Source organism: Triticum aestivum, chromosome 5A (assembly GCF_018294505.1).
Source record: "Triticum aestivum cultivar Chinese Spring chromosome 5A, IWGSC CS RefSeq v2.1, whole genome shotgun sequence".
Classification (NCBI taxonomy): domain Eukaryota; kingdom Viridiplantae; phylum Streptophyta; class Magnoliopsida; order Poales; family Poaceae; genus Triticum; species Triticum aestivum.
The window spans coordinates 611,451,815-611,478,361 of NC_057806.1; the positions used below are offsets into that span (position 1 = coordinate 611,451,815).

A 26,547-nucleotide genomic window follows, 5' to 3' on the forward strand; every position below is an offset into this window, starting at 1 on the left:
CCGCCGAGTCACCGCACACTGGTGAGTGAGCATGTTTGTCGTACAACCCAAAGCCGTGGATGGCCCTAATTAATTCCCCCCAATTCGGTCCCCTCGCAGGTCGCGGCACCGTCGCCGTGGATGGGATGTGCGGCGGCCGTCCCCCCAACGACCAACTCCTGCAGATGGAGACGGCATGCGGCGCCCTCATGCGCGAGCTCCAGGTGCGTCCACAGTCTGCCATCGGCCAGGACGACGCCGACGGCCTCCATAGTTGCTCCTTCTCCGCATTAGCGCGCCATGGATGTCCTCTTCTGGTCCTGGCAACAGTAGTGCTATTACCTCAACTATCCTTGGTGCAATTGCTGAATCCGGTACAGATGGCGACCAGCAACACTGGCTACCAGGTAGCTGCTGATGTTCCCTTGCTCTACTAGTGCTGTGTTTTTCACCCAACACGGAGGTATGTGTTGCACTGTCGCTTATCAGCAGCCTTTTCCTTGTGCAGTGCTCTACCGACGGCAGGAAAGAGGAACCAAGGCCCCCTCAGATACTACCAGGCTTGGGCAATAATGTAATGTGAAGCCTGACGTGTCGTCGCTGGTACCATTTAGATTTAGGGCCTTATAACAGACAAACATTGATATCTTTGAGATGCTTTGCTTTGCTTTCTTTTCCATGTAATTGTTGATAGGGTTTTTATATATGGTTTAGTTTCAGCCTGAATCCACCACCGATGATGGTTCATTTTACTCTAGTCTTTTGAGTGGAACCGACGGTTTGGGCATAAGTGGTTTGCTACCAAACAGCTTGGATGCATTGCCAAAGTTGTCTGTTTCGTAAGGCTTGGAAGTTCTATATGCAAAGATCTGAAGTAGTTATAGATCCTATAAAGATAGATCATCATGTTGCTTCAGTCGGAATTGATTACTTTGGGCTTACTGAAGCCGATTATGCAGATAGATAATCAGCCAATGACACATGTTAGTTGCATAAACTTTTTTTCTTACTAGTCGCTGCTTGCGATTTTCGAAATTGTCCATAATCTGCTTTGGTTACTCACCTTTTTCTCTGCGTCCTGTGTTCCTATCCGCCGAATGAGATATGCTCGATATATGTCCAGATTGAGATATGAGAACCCCATCAGCATGCTCGATATATGTCTAGTTGAGATGGTGACTTAACTAGACCACATCAGCATGCTTGTTACTAGGGAATCCATGATCCTGTCACTAACATTGTCCATTACTCCATCTATCTACAGCCAAGAAACTACATAACAGTTTACTAAACTAAAATATTCTTAGGCCGTTCGATAATTCAGCAAATTCAGATCCAACAGAAGCAGTTCAGTTGTCAATGCTGTGCGTCATGTTCTTGCTAAATGCAAGGGATCACGTTGTCTAGTCATCTGCAGTTACGGGCTTGTGGGGCTATCAATTGGGTTTATTTTTTAGTTAGATTGACTTATTGTACATCCCTAGTTTCTTTATTGCTGGGTTATTTGGTGAAAAAACTGTTTTCCTGTGCACACGTCATGGCACTGGCAGAGTGTTGCCAATAAGTAGATAATGTATTCGTCACTTTGACATCTTTCTATACTTTAGAACTACCACTTATCATGTTGCTTATTTCTGATGCTTTCTAAGTTGGTATTATATTTCAGCATTACTTGATTCCCTTTTCAAATTGTTGTTGCCATGTGGTTGTCCTTCCCATTAGTTCATGTGAAATTTGGATTTTAAGATTATGGCTGAATATGTTGTCTCATGCTGTTGATTTCAATTGTGCAGAATCTATTGAATTGAAAGAGGGTCAAGAAGCGCCCTGTCAACCCGAACATACACGTCGCCAAGCGCCTCTCTGGTGGCGATGAGGCACAGCAGCACCTCCTCCTCGGCGGCGGCATCGTGTCGCTCAAGAACTACATGAATGGACAGTACTTCAGGGAGATCGGCATCGGCATGCCACCCCAGAAGTTCACCTTCATCTCGGTGCATCCTCCTCCTCGGTGGTGCTGACGCCTTTTTTGTTTTTAGGATTAAGAGGGTTTGGCTGTCTGTGAGACTGTGAAGCAGGGGATTGACGTTGTTTTTGGTGCTTTGTTGGTGCAGATTGCGTGCTACCTCCACTCACGCTATAAGGCGGGGCGTCTAGCACCTGCAAGAAGAATGGCTCACCACCATGCTAGTGATTGTGCTTTATAGTAGTTGACATGCTCTATTCCTGTCTGGTTTGCTTGCTGACAAAGATGGTGTGTATTATACACACCCCTTTGTGATTTATGCACTTCACATGCATTTTCACCATCACCCACAAACTGTAACATGCTAGTTGTATGTGCTGCAGCAATTCTTGCATTTGATTTCAAATCGTTCTCTGCTTTGTGTGTGCATGTGTGTTAATGATGGATTGGCTAGTCAGATGATGCTACAACAACATATTCCCGAGATTCTCTTTGAGGAATACAAAATCAAGGTTTTTAAGACTGATGGCCAGCCTATCTAATGTTTGTTTTCTTCTATACACTTGCTCCTTCCAGTAGGCATTGCAAGTGATGTGTTCAAGTGTAGTCCTCTGGTCACATTTGTTAACCAGTACCATATGATTGTAGCATACTACTAGTTTTAGTCATTTAACATCTTAATTTACCTAGAATGATGAAGTAGTTGCACTTGGTATATGGGCTGAGCAAATGATGATTCATATGATTATTCTGATACATTTGATGTTTGAAAATCGAGCTTTTTAAACCTGATACTCAGCCCATCACAAACCAGTCATCTGCTACTCTTGCTGTGCTGTAGTTTCTTATGATGATTTGAAAGTAAACAGAGTGTCAACATAGGTGCTCTATCATATGTTGTACTCTGTTTACCAGCATATGTTGTACTATAGCAGATGACGATTCATATGATTACTAGCATATGTTGTACTTTTGCTGTGCTGTGTTGTAGTTTGTTGAACCGTCCCAGATTATTTGAATTTAATATGAACCTAAGAGTTAAATAAATTGTATGGGCGACATTAACATAGGTGCTCTATACCTGCTCTGCTCCTGTTCAGAGGCATCTTGTATTCTTTTTTGTATAATCTCCTATCGTAAGCAAAAAAGCTTCAAGCATTGAGCCATTGTATTGTGGTCTTTAAATACATTTTCTGTCCTGTCCCTTGCATAGCTAATTTGCCTTTTGCTGTGAGATGGAAACTGATATATCCACCTTTTGCTATGAGATGACAACTGATTTATCCACCTTTTGCTGTGAGCAACTAATTTTCTTTTTACTAGTTGTTTTATTTGCTTGCATGAGCTTGGTTTCCCTGAACTTCAGTGTTCTATTTGCTTGCTTCTCAGTCTCTCTCCCTCCCCGCAGGTGCCACCGGACGCAAGGGTGGAGCCTATGCCTCCTTGCTAAAGCTTTTCGCTCCACCAGTTTATGCTGCTGCGGATGTGGTTAAGAGGGCGTTCTACACTAGCTTCTTATGTTGCATGTGAATGGGGGTGAGTAGATAGAACTGGAGTGTTCTTATAGGAAGGCAAGTTGTTGCATCTGGAGCACATGAGATGTGCTAATACGAGTTGGAACAATGTGATGTAGTAGTAAGTTAAGGCAAATTGTGTAGATGATGTATTCCTGTGTAATTAAATGTTGTATTCTCTGTGTACATGCTGCTTTAAATGACATGAAGATTATGAAAATTCTATACATGCTACTTCATATGGAAAATAGTATTGGGCCTGAATTGGCCATGGCCCAAACAAAGTTGGACTGGAGCTATTTATTTAATGGAAAAAACACGCTAGAGAAGAGCGAAAATAATAAGAAATTGAATATTAAAAGGTTACGACCTAGAATATAAAAAGGCTGAATTCTGAATATAAAAAGGCTGCGATGTTGGGCTTGGCCCATGAAGCTAACAAAAGTTGACAGAAAAAACACACTAAATTGGGTGAATTAATGGGCTCGGCCCATATAAACACCCAATTGGACCGGGCCGATTCTAATTTTTGACCTTTTCAATTGGCCGCAATTTTGCCACGTCGGATCCGACGTGGCCTGGGCAGAGAGCTAGCGACCAAAATAGAAGGTCATGGAATCAACGACCTTTTGTTTTGGTCGTGGAATTCCACGACCTTCTCACAGAGAAGGTCGTTAATTTCAGTTTACGACCGCCAGCTTTTGACCATCTGTTTTTGGTCAAAAAAGGTCACAAATGAGAATCAATGACCTTTCAGTGACCAATAGTGAGGGTCGCAAGTTGACATATTTCTTCTAGTATCTATAAACATGTCAATTTTTGTGGAGTGCATTGGGTTTGCAAGTACACACCAAATAGGGAAGATAGATATTGCAAGAGGCATGAGTACTTAGAAACTTAATGGTTGCAAGAAAGGCTAGATGTTTGTGCTGAAAATTTAAATTTTCTTAGCCGTACTTATGAACTTTGCAATGAACATGATCATTTCAGTACCCAATGCAAATTGTTTCATGATCGTATCGTGTCCAAAAATTGTGATGACTTGATTTCTCTTGCACATCATAATGAACTTAGTTTGCTCTTGGGCTATGAAGAAATGAAACGTATAACTAAGGTTATTCCAGAATTTTCCCTTTATAGAGTTCTTAATTTTGATCTAGAAGAAATTTATATGTATTGCGCGGTGAATTGCATTGAAAATCCTTATATTGCCAATTATATAAAGAAAAGAAAACAAATAGAGGATAAAGATAATACTAATGAAAGGGAAGAGACTTCCCAATATTCTCCTATTATTTCTTATGATGAATCATGTAACGAGGAGGAGCCTTCTATTCAACCAATCTCATTAATAAGGAGCTCCAAAAAGAGGATTAAACCCACACATGATGTGGTGAAGAAGAAGAAAAGAAAAAGGAAGAGAGGTAAAAACAGATCTCTCCCAAATAATGTTGCTCCTATTACTATTGTGCCTCATGAAAATATAATTGTGGAAGATGATGCACTTGATGATGATATCGTTATGCCTATTGCTTGTTGTGATGATTATGATTGGGAAGATAATGATACTTCTTATGATCTTGAAAATCTTTTTGGCACTTGCTTAGAAGAATATGATAATTGCTATACTATTGGTGCTATCCATACTATTAATGATGAAATTTATTATGCTTATGATATGAAAAGGCCCAGGCTTGGGGATGCTATGTTTGATGAAGATGATGTTTTTGAGAATATATTTGCTCCAATTAATGTTAGTCCCAAGCTTGGGGAAGCTATGTTTAATGAAGATGAAATTTGTAGTCTCCCAAGTTTTGATATGCAAATTTATTATGATGATAGCATGCCTCCTACTTATGATGATTATATTGATGAAAGTGGGTTTGGAAGAGTGTCAACTTTAGGAAGTAATGATCCCACTATTTTGGAGGATGTTGAATCTTATTATGATAATCATGAAAGTGTATTTGGAGAGGTCATGACTTTATTTAGTGATGATTCCACTATCTTGGAAGAGGTTTCAATCGATTATGATGAGAACAAAGTTGCTACTTATGATAATTATTGTGATGATACATCTATAAAAAGTAGTGATGATTATATTTATAAAACTTGTCATGATAATGATTACCCTTTTTCTGAACATTACTCTTTTAATGTGGAAACAATTTATAGTATTCGAGTCTCTTATGATACTCCCACTATTCCGATTGAGAAGAATTTTGCTTATGAAGAGAGTATTAAAAAATTTATGCTTGTAGATCATGAAAAGAATGATTTATGTGATGGTTATATTGTTGAATTAATTCATGATGCTACTGAAATTATTATGAGGGAGGAATATATGCTTGTAGGAATTACAATAATATCAAGTTTCCTCTCTATGTGCTTAAAATTTTGAAGTTATGCTTGTTTTACCTTCCTATGCAAGTTGATTCTTGTTCTGATGAGTTGTTTGCTCACAAAATCCCTATGCATAGGAAGTGGGTTACACTTAAATGTGCTAGTTATATTATTCTTGATGCTCTCTTTATGTTTCAATTCTTATCCTTTATGTGAGCATCATTGAAATCATCATGCCTAGCTAGGGGCGTTAAACGATAGCGCTTGTTCGGAGGCAACCCAACTTTATTTTTGTTCCTTACTTTTTGCTCCTGTTTATTAATAAATAATTTATCTAGACTCTTTTATGATTGAGTTTTTATGTTTTAATTAGTGTTCGTGCCAAGTAGAACCATTGGGAAGACTTGGGGAAAGTCTTGTTGATCTTGCTGTAAAAAACAGAAACTTTAGCGCTCATGAGAATTGCTGCCATTTTTCATTGGAGAGTGATATTTAGTAAATTATTTTTGCAGATGATTAATATATAAATTCCTCACGTCCAGAAATTTATTTTAGAATTTTTGGGGTTCCAGAAGTTTGCGTTAGTTACATATTACTACAGTATGTTCTGTTTTTGACAGATTCTGTTTTCGTGTGTTGTTGGCTTATTTTAATGAATCTATGGCTAGTAAAAGAGTTTATAAACCATAGAGAAGTTGGAGTACAGTAGGTTTAACACCAATATGAATTTAGAATGAGTTCACAACAGTACCTAAGTGGTGATTTATTTTCTTATACTAACGTAGCTTACGAGTTTTCTGTTAAGTTTTATGTTGTGAAGTTTTCAAGTTTTGGGTAAAGATTCGATGGACTATGGAATAAGGAGTGGCAAGAGCCTAAGCTTGGGGATGCCCAAGGCACCCCAAGGTAATATTCAAGGACAACCAAAAGCCTAAGCTTGGGGATGCCCCGGAAGGCATCTCCTCTTTCGTCTTCGTTCATCGGTAACTTTACTTGGAGCTATATTTTTATTTACCACATGATATGTGTTTTGCTTACAGCGTCAATTTATTTTGTTAGGATTTGCTTGCTGTTTGAATAAAATACCAATATCTGAAATTCTTCAATGTTAGAGAGTCTTCATATAGTTGCATAATTATTCGACTACTCATTGATCTTCACTTATATCTTTTGGAGTAGTTTGTCGTTTGCTCTAGTGCTTTACTTATATCTTTTAGAGCACAACGGTGGTTTTATTTTTAAGAAATAGATGAACTCTCATGCTTCACTTATATCATTTTGAGAGTCTCTAAACAGCATGGTAATTTGCTTTGTTTATGAATTTAGTCCTAATATGATGGGCATCCAAGTGGGATATAATAAAAAATTTCATATGAAATGCATTGAATACTAAGAGAAGTTTGATGCTTCATAATTGTTTTGAGATATGGATATGGTGATATTAGAGTCATGCTAGTTGAGTAGTTGTGAATTTAAGAAGCTTGTGTTGAAGTTTGTGATTCCCGTAGCATGCACGTATGGTGAACCGTTATGTTAAGAAGTCGGAGCATGATGTATTGATTGATTGTCCTCCTTATGAGTGGCGGTCGGGGACGAGCGATGGTCTTTTCCTACCAATCTATCCCCCTAGGAGCATGCGTGTAGTACTTTGCTTCGATAACTAATAAATTTTTGCAATAAGTATGTGAGTTCTTTATAACTAATGTTGAGTCCATGGATTATATGCACTCTCACCATTCCACCATTGCTAGCCTCTCTAATACTGCAGAACTTTTGCCGGTACCATAAACCCACCATTTACCTTCCTCAAAACAGCCACCATACCTACCTATCATGGCATTTCCATGTCCATTCCGAGATATATAGCCATGCAACTTTCCATCGTTCCATTTACTATGACACGCTCCATCATTGTCATATTGCTTTGCATGATCATGTAGTTGACATTGTATTTGTGGAAAAGCCACCGTTCATAATTCTTTCATACATGTCACTCATGCATCATTGCTATCCCGGTACACCGCCGGAGGCATTCATATAGAGTCATACTTTGTTCTAGTATCAAGTTGTGATCATTGAGTTGTAAATAAATAGAAGTGTAATGATCATCATTAATAGTGTCGGGACCCCGACTCAATGCCACATCGATCTAGCATGTAACACCTCATATCACTTTGCGGCCTCACGCACGGTATCCCCACGGTGTCGCCTTACCTTTGCCCGGGACCATTTGCGCCTTTTGGCACACGTATACGATGGTGTCGCTAGCATCCATATGATAAAGAGCCCGGGCTGACATGGCTAGTCGTAAACCCAAAGTGGCACTAACTTACAGGGACAGGCATCCATGACCCAGCATCGAACGTGTCGGTCATCAGCGAGTGAATCCAGGCTGTAGCACTAGGCTAACAGGACTCCGGTGAACCGGGCTGTAGCGGGCTAACAGGACTCCGGTATTCATCGCGTGACATTTCCCCGAAGGGACAGACACAGGATCGAAGAAGGACACATGCCGGCCAGCCTAAGTGTTCCGGAGCAGTAGCAAGCTACCAGGGCTCAGTGGAAGCACTAGGAGACATTTCCCGGTAAGAGAGACTACTAAGGATAAACAACTAGATAGTCAGATCCCACACATAGCAATACACATTACACATACGCATAACATGCAAGTATGTGTTGTACAACATGGCATCACAGCATAACTCAACAACTCATATAGATAAAGGCTCAGAAGAGCCATCATAGCATTATTACAAACAGGGGTCACATGACCCAACAGTCAGAGCAATCAAGCAACAAACGGAAGCATTACATGTCTGAGTACAGACATCTATAAATGGAAAAGGCTGAAAGCCTGACTATCTACAACATCCGATCAAGATCGTAGCTGAGGTACTAGCTACTAGTCGAAGTCCACGAGAACACTACTAAGACCGAAGTCTCCGCTGCAAAACATAAATAAAGCAACATGAGTACAAAGGTACTCAGCAAGACTTACATCAGATCCTATCATACATGCATTTGTATCAAGAGAGTAATGTGGGGTTTGGTTGCAGCAAGCCAGCTTTGACTCTGTGGCTATCCTGTTCTACGACTACCAGAAACTCTTGAGGTGATATGGCGCACACGAGTCCACTAAACACCACACAATACACTACTATGGATTCATCCTCGTCTCCCTACGAGAAGGCCATCCATAGCACTCACACTTGTCTTGAGCTTTTTAGAGTATCCACTTCAAGTTGTCTATGTACCATGTAAGCATCCAAGAAGTCCATAACCGCGGACCCGGCTATTCGAATAGATCATGTTAACCCTGCAGGGGTGTACTTCTTCACACACGCTCTCACCACTTACCGCCATGTACACGTCATGTATCTCAGCAACCGTCAAGCGGAAGCCTGGCGAGGGTGTCGGCCACGACCTGACTAACCACACAAGACTCTAATCCAGGTTTATCGCCTATTCAGGTTCCATCCGCAAGGAGATCTGGCCGGGGTGTCGCTCACGTCCCCAAACGATGTGAGCAGGGTTCCCGAGCCCACCATCCAGGTGCCACTCGGTACACCGGGCCACGTGTGCCTAGTCTGTCCCAAGCCCACCCTGCCGGGTGCCACTTGGTAGAAAAATAGCACTACCTACAAACACCAGAAACTAGTTGCGACTCCTGGACAGAGATCAAGTTGGTTAATAAGCCGAGAGGGGCACTTAAGCATTCCAATGTGTGGTAGTATCGAGTCATTGGACAACATACATAGAACTCAGTGCTTAAGGACGGTTCCAGTGAGACAACCCACCATGTACTCCTACATGGCCTCTCACCGCTACCTTTACCAAACCGTGTTCACACACTTCACTCTCAGCACCAGAACATATCGTAACACTCCAATTCATTCCCAATGAATCAGACCTGACACAACTCTAAGCAATAGCAGGCATAGCATGGTAGGAACACATCAGTGGCTGCAATCAACTCCTACACATGCTAGTGGGTTTCAACTATTTACTGTGGCAATGACAGGTCATGCAGAGGAATGGGTTCAACTACCGCAGCACAAAGTAGCAGATGAATCGTTGTTATCCTAATGCAATAACTAAGAGCAGGAGCGAGAGAGTAGGGTTTTATCGAAATGAACAAGGGGGTTTGCTTGCCTGATAAATCAATAGAGGAGGCACTGCTTCACAGACAGGTACTCTGGAACGTCCTCCGGAGTAGGACCTATCGAGAAGGAACGATGCTGGCAATCAATACACAAACATATGCAACAATATGATGCATGAACATGGCATGAAGATGTGATGTTGTTTGAGCTAATGCAACTAGTAATCATTTGGTTTGAAGTCCATTTGAACCATAAGCTCAAATGCATCTCCAAAGTAGGCTCTTATATATGCCATAATGTGTTCTCCCATATTCAGCATGTATTAGTTGGTTTGTTATGCATGAAACTAGTACAGATGGAAAGGTTGCATTTTTCTGATAATTTTTCATATATAAATTATTTTAATCTGAGCTACGGTTGAATTGATATGAATTTTTGAAGTTTAAATCAATTTATGGGATTTCCTGGTTTAATTTAAATCCAGAAATCATATTATTGCGTCAGCCTTGAGTAAGCATGACGTCAGCAGGTCAACTGCGGCTGGCTAGGGTCAAACCTGACGTGTGGGGTCCACACGTCAGTGTCAGGGGGTTAAACAGGGTTAGGTTAACTTAATTAAAAAGGTTAGTGGCGCTGGGGCCCACTGTCAGTGTCAGGGGGGGTTAGTTAACGGTGATTAGCACTAAGCTAATCACCTGGCCGACGGGGCCCACGCGTCAGTGACCCTGGGGGGTCAAACCCCAGGTCGAACAAGTCAAACCCGCCGGCGGTTAGTCGCCGGCGAGGTCAGCGGCGTACATGTGCCCCGGGTTTCCTCTGTGGTGCTCCAAATGGCGCGCGGCTAGGCGCGTTGGAGAGCTAGCACGATGGCGCGTCGGGCGGTGGCCGTGGCTGGGCCTGGGGTGGCCGGAGTCGACGGCGGCGAGCTCGGCTGCGGCTGCCGGAGTTCGGTCGATGCGGGTTAGGCGCTGCAGGGCACTAGGGAGGCTGCGAGCGGGTCCGCGCGACTGGCCAGAGTGCACTGAGTGCAACGGCGAGCTCGGTTGCGGCCTGCAGCGGCTGTGGCCACGACGGCGAGGAGCTGCGGCGGCGATGGCTTCGGCCATGGTGGGGAACGGAGCTACGCCGCGGAGACGAGGGGGAGAAGAGAGGGGAACGGTGGCGGAGCTCACCGCGGATCCAACGGCGTCGTCGGCGAGCTCGGGGAAGGCTTGGGGCAGCCGGAGCGACGACGGCGATCTCGTCGGCCGAAGCTTGAAGACGACGGCGATTGCGATGAAGCGGAGCTCGCCCGGGTTGCTTGCTCGGTGAGGAGGGAGAGGGGGTCGCGGCGGAGCTGGGAAGCGTGTCGGGGAGGCGAGGGGAGGCCGGTGGCCACGGCAACGGCGAGCGGCGGCGGCGATGGCGCTCGGGTGTGCGAGGGAGAGAGCGGGGGGAGAGGAGGAGGGCGAGGGAGAGTGCGAGAGAGGTCGGGGTGGCTGCATGGCGTCTCCGGGGCATCCAGACGAGGAGGGGAGAGGGCAGGCAGGCAGAGAGGGAGGTGGCGTGGCGCGGTGGCGCGCACGCACGCCGGGCACGCAGCTGCTTGGCGAGGTGGAGAAGACGACAGAGGAGGAGGCGGGCTGGGCCGCCTGCTGGCTGCTGGGCCGGCCAGGCCGCACAGGGAGGAGGCCCAGGTAAGTTTCTCCTCTTTCTCTATTTCCTAAATTTTTTGACATTTTTTTGATTTAATAAAATACTAAATCAATTTATTTCCTTATGCCAATTTTTGCAGGAGCTAACTATATTATTCCAGAGCTCCTTTATAAATGGCATAATTTTTGTACAATATTTTATATATATAACAATATATATCCAAGGCAAATAATTATCGGATTAATCCAAATGGCCAAAATTAAATATCCATGAGCTCCTAAAATATTTGGTTTGATTTTTATCTCTGTCCAATATTTTCAGAGAGCAACATGAGCATTTTCTTGGACCCTTTTGGAGAAATTTTTATTTGGGTCATTTTCAGAGATGATTCTGAGGGTTCCACCAATCCTCATTTCAAATTTAAATGGAATATAAACATGATGCACAAATGACTAGCTAGTCTAGGTCATACCAGACTAGGGATGTGACAAATAGAGCATTGTCCCAAATAAAAAATAAAAAAGAGAAAGGCCAAATAAAAAAAGGAAGGCCTAAAAAAGAGAAAATAAAAGGGGGCAATGCTACTATCCTTTTTCCACACTTGTGCTTCAAAGTAGCACCATGATCTTTATGATAGAGAGTCTCTTATGTTGTCACTTTCACATACTAGTGGGAAATTTTCATTATAGAAGTTGGCTTGTATATTCCAACAATGGGCCTCCTCAAGTGCCCTAGGTCTACGTGAGCAAGCAAGTTGGATGCACACCCACTTAGTTCCTTTTGTTGAGCTTTCATACATTTATAGCTCTAGTGCATCCGTTGCATGGCAATCCCTACTCACTCACATTGATATCTATTGATGGGCATCTCCATTGCCCATTGATACGCCTAGTTGGTGTGAGACTATATTCTCCCATTTTGTCTTCTCCACAACCACCCTTCTATTCCACATATAGTGTTATATCCATGGCTCACGCTCATGTATTGCGTGAAGATTGAAAAAGTTTGAGAACATCAAAAGTGTGAAACAATTGCTTGGCTTGTCATCGGGGTTGTGCATGATTTAAACACGTTGTGTGGTGAAGATGGAGCATACCCATACTATATGATTTTGTAGGGATAGCTTTCTTTGGCCATGTTATTTTGAGAAGACATGATTGCTTAGTTAGTATGCTTGAAGTATTATTACTTTTATGTCAATATTAAACTTTTGTCTTGAATCTTATGGATCTGAATATTCTTGCTACAATAAATAAGATTACATGGATTAATATGTTAGGTAGCATTCTGCATCAAAAATTCTGTTTTTATCATTTACCTACTCAAGGACGAGCAGGAATTAAGCTTGGGGATGCTGATACGTCTCCAACGTATCTATAATTTTTGATTGTTCCATGCTATTATATTATCAACCTTGGATGTTTTATATGCATTTATATGTTATTTTATATGATTTTTGGGACTAACCTATTAACCTAGAGCCCAGTGCCAGTTTCTATTTTTTCCTTGTTTTAGAGTATCGCAGAAAAGGAAAATCAAATGGAGTCCAATTGACCTGAAACTTCACGGAACTTATTTTTGGACCAGAAGAAGCCCACGGAGTATCGGAGTTGGACCAGGAGATTCCCGGGCTGCCCACGAGGATGGGGGCGCGCCCACCCCCCTGGGCGCGCCCCCTGCCTCATGGACAGCCCGGAGGTCCACCGGCGTACTTCTTCCTCCCATATATACCCATATACCCTAAAAACTTCGGGGAGCACAATAGATCGGGAGTTCCGCCGCCAGAAGCCTCCGTAGCCACCGAAAACCAATCTAGACCCGTTCCAGCACCCTGCCAGAGGGGGCAATTCCTCTCCGGTGGCTATCTTCATGATCCCGGTGCTCTCCATGATGAGGAGGGAGTAGTCCACCCTCGGGGCTGAGGGTATGTACCAGTAGCTATGTGTTTGATCTCTCTCTCTCTCGTGTTCTTGAGGTGGTACGATCTTGATGTATCGCGAGCTTTGCTATTATAATTAGATCTTATGATGTTTGTCCCCCTCTACTCTCTTGTAATGGATTGAGTTTTCCCTTTGAAGTTATCTTATCGGATTGAGTCTTTAAGGATTTGAGAACACTTGATGTATGTCTTGTGTGGGATACCTGTGGTGACAATGGGGTATTCTATGATCCACTTGATGTATGTTTTGGTGATCAACTTGTGGGTTCCGTGACCTTGGGAATCTATGCATAGGGGTTGGCACACGTTTTCGTCTTGACTCTCCGGTAGAAACTTTTGGGCACTCTTTGAAGTACTTTGTGTTGGTTTGAATAGATGAATCTGAGATTGTGTGATGCATATTGTATAATCATACCCACGGATAATTGAGCTGACATTGGAGTATCTAGGTGACATTAGGGTTTTGGTTGATTTGTATCTTAAGGTGTTATTCTAGTACGAACTCTAGGGCTGTTTGTGACACTTATAGGAATAGCCCAACGGATTGATTGGAAAGAATAACTTTGAGGTGGTTTCGTACCATACCATAATCTCTTCGTTTGTTCTCCGCTATTAGTGACTTTGGAGTGACTCTTTGTTGCATGTTGAGGGATAGTTATATGACCCAATTATGTTATTATTGTTGAGAGGACTTGCACTAGTGAAAGTATGAACCCTAGGCCTTGTTTCAACGCATTGCAATACCGTTTGTGCTCACTTTTATCATTAGTTACCTTGCTGTTTTTATATTTTCAGATTACAAAAACCTTTATCTACCATCCATATACCACTCGTATCACCATCTCTTCGCCGAACTAGTGCAGCTATACAATTTACCATTGTATTGGGTGTGTTGGGGACACAAGAGACTCTTTGTTATTTGGTTCCAGGGTTGCTTGAGAGAGACCATCTTCATCCTACGCCTCCTATGGATTGATAAACCTGAGGTCATCCACTTGAGGGAAATTTTCTACTGTCCTACAAACCTCTGCACTTGGAGGCCCAACAACGTCTACAAGAAGAAGGTTGCGTAGTAGACATCATGATCTCCCCTGAAATCAACCGCGAATGCTTGTTAGATTCCATGGACTGCAAACTTTCATTGCCTGGAGAAAAAGTAATTAAAATTAGGGTAAATAGTTAGAGAAAAAGAACCTTGATTTTGTGAGATCTCCTTTCTTTTTGGAGATGTGGAGTCTTGTCTTCATACTGCCATCACATCCAATGATTCCTTGAAGTATGATGGATCAGAATATCTCTTCAAACAAGTCCCAACACCAGCATTATCAAATCTGAAAATATAAATCATGTTTAATACCCAAAAGCGCTTGAAAAAAGAAAACAAGCATCCTTACCTATCGAGAAGGTAAAGTCGTGGTGGGTCTCGACATTCTTCATAGCAATCTATCATAAACCATGGCAAATCACTGGATAGGAGATTATTTTGCTCATTTCAGAGTTTTGTGTGCCAGTCAGAGCCTACCTTTAATTAGCAAATTAAGTAAAGCTATGTGATGATCATAAACCAAATTGTTGATTATGGTCAAGAGACAGTTGATTATGAGACTGAGTTAGAAATGGACAATTTTGTACCAAGACAGCTCTAACATTATGGACAGATTAACTTATTGCCGAAAAAGGTTTGTAGTGGTTTAGTGACACCAACCTCAATCAGTTGCATTTTTTGTTTTGTAAGTTTGACCTGATTTCAAATTGCCTTTGCTAATACTCATATCAATCTGATGAAGCCAACATTAGCCAACTTCAATTTCTATCAATATAGACCGATAAATTAGTGTGAAATGACAATTGGCAATATGATTATCGGTCACTAAAATGTGTGCAAGAATCCTTAGCTCATTTTTTTCTACTTGCAAACACTTGTATAGTCATTGATGAAGTAACTATTGGGGAATGCAATAATTTCAAAAAAATTCCTATGCACACGCAAGATCATGGTGATGCATAGCAACGAGAGGGGAGAGTGTCGTCCACGTACCCTCGTAGACTGTAAGCAGAAGCATTATCAGAACGCGGTTGATGTAGTCGTACGTCTTCGCGATCCGACCGATCCAAGTACCGAACGTACGACACCTCGGAGTTCAGCACATGTTCAGCTCAGTGACGTCCCACGAGCTCCGATCCAGCAGAGCTTCGAGGGAGAGTTTCGTCAGCATGATGGCGTGATGATGGTGATGATGATGCTACCGATGCAGGGCTTCTCCTAAGCACCGCTACGATATGACCGAGGTAGATTATGGTGGAGGGGGGCACCGCACACAGCTAAAAGATCAGCTAATCAACTTGTGTGTCTTGGGGTGCCTCCCTGCCCCCGTATATAAAGGAGCAAGGTGGGAGGCCGGCCCTAGTAGGGCGCGCCAGGAGGAGAGTCCCCCTCCTAGTGGGAGTAGGACTCCCATTTCCTAGTCCCACTAGGAGGGGGAAGGAAGGAGTGGGACAGGGGAAAGGCAAGCCACCCCTTCCATGTCCTATTCGGACTCAAGGGGAGGGGCACTCGGCCCTGCCCTGGCCGGCCCCTCTCTCTCTCCACTAGGGCCCAAAAAGGCCCATTAACCCCCGGGGGGTTCCGGTAATCCCCCCGGCACTTCGGTAAAATCCCGATTTCACCCGGAACTATTCCGATGTCCAAATATATGCTTCCAATATATCAATCTTTATCTCTCGACCATTTCGAGACTCCTTGTCATGTCCGTGATTGTCGGTGTACTAGAGTAGGGGTACCCTAGTATCCTGAACTTGTGCACGGGCAGTCGCAGCATCCCGCGGCAAGGCTTGCCGGGTGACCGCCAAGGACCTCCGTGGTTCCTTTGGAGCCATCCAAGGACAAAGTATCCAGGCCAAGGAGACAAGACCCCGGCAAGAGGAGCTTGCCGGGAAGGCCAACCAAGGCACCTCAAGACCCCGGCAAGAGGAGCTTGCCGGGAAGGCCAACCAAGGCACCTCAAGACCCCGACAAGAGGAGCTTGCCGGGAAGGCCAAATAGGCATCTCAAGGAGCTTGCCGTGACGCGCCACGCGTCCCGGCAAGGCCCGGTGAGCGACAAGACAACGATCGCGGCAAGGCGCTTGCCGCGGCAAGCCACCACTTTGTGCCCGCGCTCCAGCACATCCACCAACGTGTCGCTCTGGGACCCTTCCAGGCGTACGTGGCGGGAGGCTGTGCAGCCAGCGGCGCGCGGCGGCAAGCGGCGCTGACAAGATTGCCATCATGGCAAGCGGTGGTGTCCCGACGGTCCCTTTTGCACTATTTAGGCGACGCAGATGGGCATTTAATGCCCTTGTCCCCTGCCGTCAGGGTTAGGTATGATACACTATAGCAGGTAGCTGTACCTACCACAACACCTTTCCATTTTTACCCTTGTCTACGTTGCCACCTGTCGGTGACCCCTTGAGCATATAAAAGGAGGCCCATGCACAACGTAGAGAGGGGGGGGGAGAGAACACTCACGCTCGGTCTCGTTAGCCGCTGGGGTGTACTATAGCACTCCGCGCTCCCGAGCAAGAACTCAATACAAACCACAAAGCAGGGGTAGGGTTTTACACATCCGTGCGGCCCGAACCTTGGTAAACTGCTCGTGTGTTTCGCCTCGATCCGCTCTTCGTGCGACCCTCGCCCCCGCCGAACCGAAAGGGACTCGGTCCGCCGGTCCCATAGGTGCTCGTGGATCAGATCCCCGACATCTTTGGCGCGCCAGGTAGGGGCGTCGAGGTTGTGTGAACCAGATCCGGCGTTCACACGAGCTAGATCTTCATCATCTTCATCGACATGCCGCCGAAGAAGAAGGCTTCGGAGGCAGCTGCTCCGTCCGCGCCGAACCCACCACCGCCGGAGCAAAATGGCTGATGGGGCGGACGCCGGCGGAAGAACGGGCGTCGACGAGGGAGCTCACGGTGCTGCCAGGTCCAAGGACAAGGCTGCGCTGCCCATCGGCGGTGTAGCCGGCTCCCACAACGACCGGGCGCACTCCAAGACCTCGGCGTCCGTACATGCACCGCGCCCATCTTAGGAGGCGCGGGACCGGCAGCGTCATGGTACTCACGGTACCATGCGTTTGCTGGACCAAGATCGAGCTGGTGGATCTCGGAGTGCTCAAGACCAGCATGCACGCCAACATGTTGGCACAAGCGAGGCACGGTCGCCTGGACGGGACACTTCTCCTTCTAACATAGTTAGAAGTCCGAGCATGTCCCGCTCCTTGCACCGTTCGCCACCGCCACCCGCCACTGCAGCAGAAGCTTTGGCGCAAGCTCAACTGCTCCTGGACTACCCTCCAACGGCAGACAAGATCGACGACTGGAGGGCCACCATTCAGAGTCTCATCGGCTTCGCCAACGGCGACACTCAACGGCAGCCGAGCACGTCGCAGCCGCGGCAAGTCAGCCAGGCACGAGCCTGGTGGCGACAAGACCGGTGGGGGTGCAACCACTGTGCACTCTCCGCCCCGAAGGCCAAGATCGCCGACTCGCCGGATCCACCTCGACAGCGACTCCACCGCGTCATCAGATCCACGAGCTCGTCGCGATCAGCGCCAAGTTCTTCACGAACGACAGCAAGAAGACGCTCGTACTCGCATCGAGCGCCGAAGAGAAGCGCGACGTCAATCGGACCAGCGCGCTGGGCCCTCTGTCGACATGCATGCGCCAGGGGAACCAGGCGACTTGCCGTACGCGGTAGGTTGCCCTGCGTTTACTCGTGAGCTGCGGCAAGTCCAGTGGCCCAGCACGAAGAATTTCAAGCCAGACGTACCAGAGAAGTACGACGGCAAGTCGCATCCGTCGGAGTTCCTCAGCATCTACACCATCGCGGTGCAGGCTGCCGGGGGGCGGGACGACAAGATCCTTGCCAACTACTTCCCGCTGGTGCTCAAGCCCAACGTCAGGTCCTGGCTCATGCACTTGCCGGACAACTCCATATCCTCCTGGGCAGACCTATGCCATCAGTTTGTCGGCGCCTTTACAGGCGGCCACAAACCTCATGGCCAAGAGAGTGACCTTCATCTGCTCGCCCAGAAGGAAGGAGAGCCCCTGCGCAAGTACATTCAGAGATTCAGCCGTGTACAGCACAACATCCCAGATGTCCACCCTGCCGCGGTCATCAGCGCGTTCCATCAGAACGTGCGTAACCGCAGGATGCGGGAGGAGATGGCGATGTGCAAGATCAGAGACGTCAGTGAGCTGTATGCCCTGGCCGACAAGTGTGCACGTGCTGAGGAAGGGAGGAAACTCCCCGGAGAGAATACAGGAGCAGGAGGATCTGACAGCGAGGATGCTGCCCCGGCAAAGAAAAACCGGCGGCGGAACAACAGGAAGAAGAAAGGCAAAGATGTGCTAGTCATTGAGCAGTCCGGCAACGAAGGTGGCGCCAAGAAAGCCAAAGCTGGTAGCTCCGGCAAGGAGATTGCCGCATGCACCAACTGCCAGACTGTGGCGGTCGCCGACAAGCAGGACGGCACCGACAAGCAGTACTGCAAGATCCACCGCACCAAGGGCCATGACCTCCAGAGCTGCAAGAAGGTCGAGCAGCTTGTCCAGCAGCAAAAGGCTGAATACGAGCGACGCGACAAGGAGAGGGCCCAAGGAGGCGCTGGAGAATCCGGCAAGAAGCACGCCGGCCGGGGAGGACGCCGCGGCAAGGCCAAGCAGCGGCAAGGAGACAGACCTCCCCGCGGCCGCGACAAGGATGAAGATGACGACGACGACGAAGACATGGATGATGTCGAGACCAGTGAGCAGGAGTTCCAGAAAGCCACAGAGGTCTTGTGCGTTGACGGTGGTGCTTCTCTGCATACTTCGCACCGCCAACTCAAGCAGTGGGTGCGGGAAGTCAATGCGGCAGAACCACCTGTCGAGTCACGCAAGCTTCTGAAATGGTCCAGCACGCCTATCATCTTTGATATTGAGGACCACCCTGATCGCACAACTGCGGTCGGGTGCTTGCCGATGTTGGTTTCACCAACTATCCGCAACCTCAAGGTCACTAAGATGCTAGTTGACGGCGGGGCCGGCTTGAACCTGATCTCCTCCGCTGTACTCCAGAAACTCCAGATCCCTGACAGCGAGCTTGAAGAGACCGGCACATTCCAAGGAATCAACCCGGGAAGGAGCAAGCCGAAGGGGAAGGTCACGTTGCCAGTAACATTTGGCAGCGAAGTGAACTTCAGGACTGAGAGGGTCACTTTTGACGTTGCCGATTTTCCATTGCCTTACAATGGGATACTCGGCCGTCCAGCACTCGCCAAGTTCATGGCAGCCTCTCACTACGCATACAACATGCTGAAGATGCCAGGCCCGATAAGCGTCATCTCTGTCCCTGGCGACAAGAAGGATGCTCTTATCTGCGCCGACAAGATCTACCGGGAAGCGGCAGCCGCAACAGATCGCAAGTCACCTGCCGTTGAAGCTCCCGGGGGGAAGAAGAAGACCAAGTCCGGCAAGAGTTCTGATGCCCACTCCGGCAAGCGCACCTCTTCGGAGTGCTGCGCTGCCGTCGAGGACGCACCATCGAGCTCCACCGGCAAGTGTAAGAAGACAATGGCAGCTCCGCCAGAGACCAAGAAGGTGTCCGCCAAGGAGGACGGCACTGGTGGTACCTTCACCATCAGTGCCACTCTCGACTCTAAATAGGAAAGCGCGCTCATTGCTTTCCTGCGGGCGAACGTCGACGTGTTTGCGTGGCAACCGTCTGACATCCCCGGTGTTCCCAGGAAAGTAATTGAGCACCATCTTGCCGTTTGTCCTCATGCGTGGCCCGTCAAGCAGAAGGTCAGGAAGCAAGCAGTGGAGCGCCAAGAATTCATCGCAGAAGAGATCAAGAAGTTGGAAGCAGCAGGCCTTGTCAGAGGAGTGCTCCATCCTACGTGGTTGGCCAATCCTGTAGTCGTGCGCAAGGCGAACGGGAAATGGAGACTTTGTATCGACTTTACCGATGTTAACAAAGCTTGTCCCAAAGACCCATTTCCTTTGCCGCGCATTGACCAGATTGTTGACTCCACGGCCGGATGTGATTTGCTTTCATTTCTTGACGCATACTCAGGATACCATCAGATCTTCATGGCAGAAGAGGATGAGGAGAAGACCGCATTCATCACTCCATGTGGCACGTACTGTTTCATACGGATGCCTTTCGGTTTAAAAAATGCTGGTTCAACATTTGCAAGGGTAGTCCATGTCGCTCTTGAGCCACAAATACACAGAAATGTGGAAGCCTACATGGATGACATAGTGGTCAAGAGCAAGGACAAGGCAACTCTGATTCAAGATTTAGACGAGACCTTTGCAAATCTGCGCAAGATCAGCCTCAAGCTCAACCCCGAGAAGTGTGTGTTTGGAGTCCCCTCCGGCAAGCTTCTCGGGTTCTTCGTGTCTCAGCGGGGAATCGAAGCCAATCCCGACAAGATCAAGGCCATTGAGCAGATTGAAGCACCAAAGCGCGTCAAGGATGTACAAAGACTTGCCGGTTGCGTGGCTGCTCTCAGCAGGTTTATCTCTAGGTCTGCTGAGCGCGCCCTGCCGTTTTTCAAAATATTGAAAAAGGCAGGTCCAATGAAATGGACTCCGGAAGCGGAGGCTGCGCTGCAAGACTTGAAGAGATACCTGTCCTCCGCTCCAACACTTGTCGCACCTAAGCCACAAGAGAAGTTGCTGCTGTATATAGCGGCAACCAATCAAGTGGTTAGTGCTGCGTTAGTAGCAGAGAGGGAGGCAGATGACGAGCCAGCAACCACGGCAGGCGCATCCAGCGACAAGCAGGGGGCTTCCCCGACAAGCTCTGGTCCCGACAAGGATGGATCTGCGCAGACGCGCGAGGAGATACAGAAGAGAATGGTACAACGCCCAGTTTACTTTGTCAGTTCCCTTCTGCAGGGGGCTAGGTCAAGGTACTCTGGTGTGCAGAAATTGCTTTTCGGCCTTCTCATGGCCTCGAGAAAGCTGCGCCATTACTTCCAAGCACATGAGATCACAGTTGTCACTCGTTTTCCGCTGAAGAGGATACTACAGAATCCAGAAGCGACAGGCAGGATTGTTGAGTGGGCACTGGAACTGTCAAGCTTTGGCCTCAAGTTTGAGAGTACTTCAACTATCCAAAGCAGAGCATTGGTAGAATTCATAGCAGAATGGACGCCAACACCAGATGAAGAAATTCCAGAAACGAGCATCCCCGTCGAGGAAGCAAGCAAAGAGTGGCTGATGTACTTTGATGGTGCCTTTTCGCTGCAAGGCGCCGGCGCTGGCGTGCTGCTTGTCGCACCCACCGGAGAGCACCTCAAGTACGTAGTCCAGATGCACTTTCCCAAGGAGCAAGCAACAAACAATACTGCAGAGTATGAAGGCTTGCTTGCCGGTCTCAGGATCGCGTCAGACCTTGGGATCAAGAAGCTCATTGTCAGGGGTGACTCGCAGCTTGTCGTCCGCCAAGTGAACAAGAGCTATTAGAGTCCGTTGATGGAAGCCTACATCGACGAAGTGAGAAAGCTAGAAGAGCACTTTGACGGCCTATAGATGGAGCATGTTCCAAGAGCTCAGAATGCCATTGCCGATGGCCTATCAAAGTGCGCCGCACTTAAGTTACCTGTGGAACCAGGGATCTTTGTGCTCAAGCTGACTCAACCGTCTGTAACGCCATCAACTGGACAGAGCAAGAAGAGGAAGTTGATTTCTGGTGACTATTTTCTGGCAGAGCTTCCTGAAGCCGCCGCCAAGAAGGTCCCCAAGATCAACGCCAAGAGCGCTGAGGAGCACTCTGCTCCGGCAAGCCCTAGGGTTTGTTCCGTTGAAGCAGAAGCTCCCGACAAGTTTTGCTCCGGCAAGCTTGCCAGGGAACGTCAAGCTCCGGCAGAGCCGCAGGTTCTCGCCATAGAAGTGGATGTTCCCACAGCAGCATATTTGCCTTTAGTCCTTGTTGTCGAGCCACAAGCTCCAGCATGGGCACAGCAGATTGTCCGTTTCCTTCAGACAGGAGAACTTCCCGAAGAGCAAGAAGAAGTGGAAAGAGTAGCCCGGCAGTCAAGTATGTACCAGTTTGTCGACAACACACTGTACAGAAGAAGACTCAACGGTGTGAAATTGAAGTGTATTCACCGGGAAGACGGACAAAAGCTGTTGGCAGAGATACATGGAGGCATATGTGGTCACCACATTGGCGCAAGAGCACTTGCCGGCAAAGCATTCCGGCAAGGTTTCTTTTGGCCGACAACCCTCCAGGATGCAACTGCACAAGTAACCAAGTGTGAAGCGTGCCAGTTCCATTCCAAGCAGATACACCAACCAGCTCAAGCTCTCCAGACGATCCCTTTATCCTGGCCATTTTCGGTCTGGGGGCTCGACATCCTCGGCCCCTTTCCTCGAGCAATCGGGGGCTTTGAGTACTTGTACGTTGCAATCGACAAGTTCACAAAGTGGCCGGAAGTGGAAGCAGTGAGGAAGGTGACAGCACAGTCAGCAGTCAAGTTCTTCAGGTCGATTGTTTACCGTTTCGGGATCCCTAACAGGATAATCACCGACAATGGCATGCAATTCACGAGCCGCACCTTCATGCAGTACGTCCAAGATCTTGGCGCCAAGGTCTGCTTCGCTTCTGTTGCTCACCCGAGAAGCAACGGTCAAGCGGAGAGGGCAAATGCTGAAGTGCTGTGTGGGCTCAAGACCAGGACTTTCGACAAGCTGCACAAGTGCGGAAGAAACTGGATCGAGGAGCTGCCGGTGGTTCTTTGGTCGATCAGGACGACGCCAAATCGAGCCACTGGCCAGACACCTTTCGCTCTAGTCTATGGAGCAGAGGAAGTTCTCCCCACGGAACTCGTATACGGGTCACCTCGAGTACTCGCTTATGATGAGCTTGAGCAAGAGTAGCTGCGACAAGATGACGCGCTACTCCTTGAGGAAGACCGTCTTCAGGCTGCTGTACGAGCTGCTTGCTATCAGCAAGCTTTGCGTCGCTACCATAGCCGCAAAGTTAACGCCAGAAGTCTCGAGGAAGGCGACCTTGTTCTTCGGCGTGTTCAGTCCACCAAGAATTCCAACAAGTTGACGCCGAAGTGGGAAGGCCCTTACCGGGTGAAACGAGTCACTAGGCCTGGCGATGTTCGCCTTGAGACCGAAGATTGCATTCCGGTAAGGAATTCCTAGAACATTGAGCATCTTCATAAGTTTTACTCGTAAGGCGCGGTTGCCGGAACCTGTTCCGGCAACCAACTTCTGTACAAGTCTTGCCGCTGTTGCATGTAATCCTTTGTACAAAGCCGGGCGCAGACCCCGTGCATAAGTAAAGCTCATGTGCTCCGCACATCTTGTCAATTTCGTGCTTTCTAGTTTTTGCATATGTGATCTGACACTTTGTGCAGCACCTACTCCCAGGTAAGTAATAACGAGCCGTAAGGCTCCATATCTTTATTTTCTCCTCTTTCTTTTTTCTCAAGGAAAGGAAGGTTTCCTCGCCCACAAGTTTCTCGGGGGGGGGGAGAAGATAATGGTATGGACCAGGCGTCGTTCAAGAAAGTTTCGCCTTGCCGGGAAGCAAACAACAGAAAAGCTAAGTTGCCAAAGTTTGAGCAATCAGATTTTTTAAAATTTTAAGTTATCTCCCTTGAACGACCGCACTTTGTATGGAAAACCTGTGCGCGGAGGAACCGACTCGTAGCTAGTTGCGCCCTTACTTTGTTTCGAGTCCGCTCAACAACTTAAGTGAGCTGCGACTAGTTGCGACAAGGTTTCTTGTCGGTAGCGGCACTGCCAGCAGGCTGCTGACGTCCCGCACTCAGCGCTCGCGGCTCAGGTGCCTGCACCGGCAAGTTCCCTAAAAGCGTAGGGTAAAAAAACATACAAAGGGAGGAATCGAGTAAAGGGAATAACATTGCAATCATTACCCGGAATAGAGTTATATTACAAGATAGCTTGTCGCGGCTCTAACAGATTGTTCTCATAACATGACCAGCAGCGACAAGAAAAGAAGAAAACGGGCGGCCTAGTCTACACGATCGCCCTCAATCCTCTTGATCCCGCTCACCTTGTCCACAATGGGTGCGACAAGGGTCTTGAGCGCCTCCAGATCAGCATCTGGCGGCAGGGCCTTGAGGACGTTGGTGAGGTTGAGGCCCGGGTTGCGGAAGGCCACCTTCACCAACACCTTTTGAAGAGCTCCCCCGCGGATCTTGCGTGACTCGTCGGCCAGCTGCTTTGGGATCTTCTCCCGGAGCCGCTGGAGGGCCGTCGCCACGCCTTTGAAGAACAAGGTGAGCTTGGCGCTGGGTTGGAGGTTCTCATCAGAGGGATACCCGAGATCCTCCACCCCCAGCTGCGCCAGCTCCCTGTCGATATCTGCGGCAGCACTCACGAGACTCTCCGTCCAGTGCTCCACATTCTCCTTAAAAGCATTCTAGGCGGCGGGAGCACTCGCCAGCAGCGCCTTGTCGGCCTTGATCACCTCCTTCAAGGCCACCTCCTGCTCCCTGGCGCCGTCCAGCGTCTTGGTCAAAGTGGTCAGCTTCAACTCAAGATCTGCGTTGGAGTCCTTGGTGGCGGCAAGCTCTTCACCACTCGTCTTGAGATCGGCCTCCAGCTGCGCCACCTTCGCCTCCAGCTGCGCCACCTTCGCCTCCAGCTGCGCCACCTTCGTCTCCAGCTCCTTCTTGGCGGCCTCGACGGCTGCGGCAGCATCCTCCGCTTGCTTGAGGGCTCCGCCGAATGTTCGCTCGCGCGCGGCAAGCTCCTCCTCGTGGGCGTCAAGGTTGACCTTCCGCTGCGCCAGCTCGCCCTCCTGCGTAGACAGCTTCTCAGCGGCAAGCCGCTGTTGCTCTTCAACTTCGGCCTTTTCGAGGAAGAAGGCCTTCCGCTCTTCGGTGAGTTGCTCCCGCTCCTATGCCAGGACCAGAGAGTTTCCTGGTTGAGACCCCGGAGCTCCTCCGCGCGCTTCTCGATGTCCGCTCCCGCCTTCGCGACAAGCGCCTCGTGGGATTCCAGCTTGGCTTGCCGCGTGCGATAGAGCGACACCAGCTTCCGCAGCAGCCGCTCCTCCTCAGGCTCACTGCTGCTGCTGCTCGGCACGTCAACCAGCGTCAGCCCAGCGGAGGCGAGCACCTCTCCGTCGAAGCTCTCCCCTTCAACCGGCGCCCTGGAGCGCGACGCCCAGGGGAGGTTGATGAAGACGCCATCGCCGGCCTTCAAGTAGACGCCTGCCTGGGGCTCTTCGGAGCCTGGCGCTGCGGCAGCGGCGGACGGGTCGGCGGTCGACGTAGCGCCTGGCGCTCCTGCGGCCTCAGGGCCGTCAGTACGATCGCCAGACCCCTCGCTAGCTGCTGCAGCGGCAGCTTTAGCGGCCTTTGCACCGGCGGGATCGTCAGCACCGGCTGCTCCCTCGGTGGCAGCGGTGTCGTCGGCGGCAACCTCGGTCTCCATCGGCTCCGCAGCAGATGGGTCTGATGGCCGGAAAAGGGAGAAGAGTCAAGCAAATATCCAACAAAAAGAAGATCAAAAGAAGAAGAACCCAGGGGAAGTTTTGAAGCGAAAGGATTACCTATACCGGGTTCTGCAGTCGTGGTCACCGCCATCGGGGGGCCGCTGGTGCTGTCCCTTGCCGGAGAACTCTCCCTTGCCGGAGACTTCTCCCTTGCCGGAGAGCTCTCCCTTGCCGGAGAGCTCTCCCTTGGCTCCTGGTGGGGCTGCTCTGCTCCTACACAAACCAACAGTCAGATATCAGCAAAGACAGAGTATCCATGCGCACCTCACAGCGGAAAGCGAACCATATACTTACGCTGGGGGCTACTCGGGAGAATAGTTGTTGGGTCCGGCAAGGTTGTCTCGGACGCGCCCCCTGCTGTCGCGGTGGGTTCGTCCTCGATGATAATCACTGGGACCTTGGCCCTCTTCGCTGCTCTCTGGGCCAGAGTCCTAAAAAGGAATAAGTTCAGAGTAAAGCAAATGAGATACAAGACAAACAGCAAGAATTGAAGAACTACAAGTACAACAAGAGAATCTTACTCTTCTTCTTCTTCGTCGGAGCTGAACGCGGAGAAGT

The 26,547-nt window shown here is 48.2% G+C and overlaps 2 non-coding genes across 2 annotated transcripts; both read left to right on the forward strand.

Annotated features, from left to right (window-relative positions):
- The first annotated feature begins 2,398 nt into the window (after positions 1–2,398).
- On the forward strand, positions 2,399–2,476 carry LOC123109146 (small nucleolar RNA SNORD36). The gene has a single exon (XR_006452439.1). It is a non-coding gene; the product is annotated as a small nucleolar RNA SNORD36 (small nucleolar RNA).
- Positions 2,477–2,668: 192 nt separating this feature from the next.
- On the forward strand, positions 2,669–2,743 carry LOC123109137 (small nucleolar RNA SNORD36). The gene has a single exon (XR_006452432.1). It is a non-coding gene; the product is annotated as a small nucleolar RNA SNORD36 (small nucleolar RNA).
- The last annotated feature ends 23,804 nt before the right edge of the window (positions 2,744–26,547 follow it).